General features: G+C 36.3%; 1 non-coding gene across 1 annotated transcript; it reads left to right on the forward strand.

Moving 5' to 3' along the window:
• The first annotated feature begins 1024 nt into the window (after positions 1-1024).
• Positions 1025-1131, forward strand: LOC118343900. Its single transcript, XR_004797687.1, has one exon. It is a non-coding gene; the product is annotated as a small nucleolar RNA R71 (small nucleolar RNA).
• The last annotated feature ends 2336 nt before the right edge of the window (positions 1132-3467 follow it).

A 3467-nucleotide genomic window follows, 5' to 3' on the forward strand; every position in this document is an offset into this window, starting at 1 on the left:
GAACTACACTCCTCGGTCGCCAACTGTAGAGAGAACTGATTATCAATTTTATTTCTTCTTAATCTTTGGGAAAAAGGAATTGGTGGATCATTAATTGAAGGAGAATAAGTTTCAGAAATAAACTCCCTGAATTTTTTGAATTTTGCAACCCCTTTTATTCTCTCTAGTCTTTTCAGCTTGTTGGTCGGTCGCCTCCCGATCGGTCTCTTTCACCTCTTACTTGGTTTACTTCTTCTCGGACTCCACATTTTTAGCAACTTCTTCATCTCGCTCAGTATTTACCAACAGTGGCTAGTCATATGTCTGCCCACTTCTCAACGTTATAGCTTTGACATGTTCCTTCGGATTGGTCATAGTGTTGCTCGGTAAGGTCTCTGCTGTCCTCTCGGTAAGCATGTTGGAAAGCTGACCGATTTGTGCCTCAAGATCGCGGATTGAAGCCGAGTTGTTTTGGGTCACCATATCATTCTTTTGCACGTACTGCATGAACAAATCTTCAAGTGTCGACTTTTTCTCTTGTTGTGGAAACTGTTGAGGTGGTCTAACCGGTACTTGGTTATTGCTCCATGAAAAATTAGGGAGATTTCTCCATCCGGGATTGAACGTGCTTGAATAAGGATTGTTTTGACGTGGGAAATTGGACACGTAATATGCTTGTTCATAACTTGGTTGGGCAAAACGATTCCCCACTTGAAAATCTACACTGGAATGATTTCTTGTGCAATAATCACAAACAACATTAGCTTGAATAACATTAACGTTCATTTTACTTATTTTTTTGGATAGATTTGCCAACTAGGCCGCAATTGCGGACATAGAGTCAAGCTCAACGACGCTAGCCGCCTTCTTTCGCATTGCACTCTCTGCGGCCCACTGATAGTTGTTAGACGTCAACTCTTCCAGAAGTTCATATGTGGCTTCAGGGGTCTTACTCATTAATGTTCCTCTTGCGGCTGCATCAACCATAGATCGATTTGTGGATCCCAAACCATTGTAAAACATCTATACTTGGAGCTAGGCTGGGAGGTCATGATGTGGACACTTGCACAGTACATCCTTGTATGTCTCCCATGCCTCATATAATGATTCACCCTCAAATTGGGTGCAGGTAGTGATATCATTCCTTAACTTCACTGTCTTGGCCAAAGGAAAATATTTAGCTAAAATTTTTTATACCAACTGCTCCCAGGTGGTGATGAGGCCAACTGGTAAAGAATTCAGCCAAGTTTTGGCTTTTTCCCTAAGTGAAAAAGGAAAAAGTCTCAATTGAATTGTATCATTTGTCACTCCATTGTGTTTAAAAGTATCACAAATTTCTTGAAAATTTGCAATATGAACGTTAGGATCCTCTTGTGATAGCCCCCCAAACTGGACAGTTTGTTGGATCACTTGAATGATGCCCCATTGATCGAGGGCATCACATAGTCTCTTAACACCTTGTGCTCCTGGTCATTTAGATTGGCGCATACACTTCTAATTCTTGAAAAGAAAAAAAAATCAAATTGAGATCTAATTTAAACAAATAAAATAAAATCCAAAGTAATAAAAATCTAGCTAGTATCAATATCAATAACAAGTAATTAGTTTTCCGGCAACGGCACCAAAAACTTATTCGCATAAAAATATATATGCAAGTGTACAAAATTATAACAAGTAGTAAAGTGTTTTAAAGAAAACGAATATCGAACCTACATGGAATAATTATGCTATTACGTATTAAAATTAACTAAACTAATTACTATTTGGAAAACAGAAATTTGAAGAATGGATTATTTAAATTAAACTGAAGACAAAAGCATTAAAATTAAGATTTTAAAGATAATAAGAATAGATCTAGAGCGTTTGACTTTACCTAGCAAATCTCACATAGTTTATTCTTCCTTGTTAGAGAATTTCAATTATCCCAAGTTGATGATAAAAGTCCCTTAACTATTCAATATTTTCTCTTGATCAATATAAAAAATATCTCCAACTAATAACTCCATATCTCTATGTGAATTTAACTAATTGGAGACTCATTAAGTTCTTTTAATTTTTCTTGAATCACACTAGTCGCGATAAAGCATCTTTGTTTTTGCTCAACTAATGATGTTTAATCCTAAAGTTTTAATCACAAATCACCTCTCGGTCTCATTGTGATTCAATAGATTGAACAATAGTTAGCTAGAAAATTGCAAGCATTAAGAACAAGAAATAAACACTCAATCATGAAAATATTGAAAATAAAATAACTTGGAATATAAACTGTGTGTTCAATGCTAGGCTACATCAAAGCTCTAAACAATAGAATTAGTTCATAATGAAATTGAAATGAAAAACAATAAAACTAGTATTCTTCATTGAAGTCAGTTGATAAAGCATGCGGCTCTCGCCTCTGCCCCCATTTCCGCTTCTCGAAAGAACACTTCAAGAATAAATTCTGAAATTCTAAATTCAAACTCAAACTCTAAAATATAAAAACTCTTGACTCCGATTCAAGACTCTTTCTATTCATCACACAAGTTGAGATTAAATAGATGTCAAAATTTAAATCTGGAAACAAGATAACTGTGACTACAATCTAGCCTAAAGATCTGAAAAATAGTTTTAAAGATAAATGTTAACATAAAAGAAATTATCCCAAGAATAATGGGATTATCTATAATAGAAGATTCAGTGACATGTGGCTTGAATTATGGAGCTCGGAAGGATTTGGTTTCCAACAGATTGATTGCGGAACTCAGACTTGGTGGTCAGCAACAAATTAATCCCGGTCGGGAGGAATTATCTCACCGGGTAAATGCCGTGTGCACTAAATATAAGTGGCGTAGAGGTCACAAATGAACGGGCATGGAGGTCACAAAGACCACATGACCCTCTCCTCCCCTACCGAGTGAAAAGACTCCTGACTAGGATGAAAGACTCATTTCATCTTTTCTAGTTGTTGCCCACAATATCATTTAGGTTGGTATTTTAAGTTGGTTGTTTAGACTAGTCGCCCAATCTAACTGCCTAGAGCCTTGTCGGCAAGTCTTTGCGCCTTCTGGTCGCAAGTCTCCTCGCCTACCGAGAGGTAAGTCTTCTCGCCTTTGGGTGAGAAAAATTTCTTTACTACTCACAAGACAAGGCTCATCGCCCAAATCTCATCAACTCTCTTCAGATCTCGCTGGCTCCCATCAATCTGGATCCGTAGTCTCTTCTTTTGTACCAAAATGCTATCCTTTTGCAATAAATCTTCTCATCCCTTCAAATCCAAGAAAATAAAATAAAATCAATAGTACTGAAAGGAAATAACACTTTCATAAATAAAAAAGTGATAAAAATCACATAAAAATATTACTTATCACAATCACTCATGGAATATCGCAAACAACTCATATTGAAATCGACGAGGATGGTCAGCTTTTCCAAAAGATAGATGTTTTTCCATATGAAATTGATATTGGCCAACTTTGATACATGTTTGTCTTATTTCTTCATGTCGATTT

The sequence above is a fragment of the Juglans regia genome, chromosome 11, assembly GCF_001411555.2.
Source record: "Juglans regia cultivar Chandler chromosome 11, Walnut 2.0, whole genome shotgun sequence".
In the NCBI taxonomy this organism is placed as follows: Eukaryota; Viridiplantae; Streptophyta; class Magnoliopsida; order Fagales; family Juglandaceae; genus Juglans; species Juglans regia.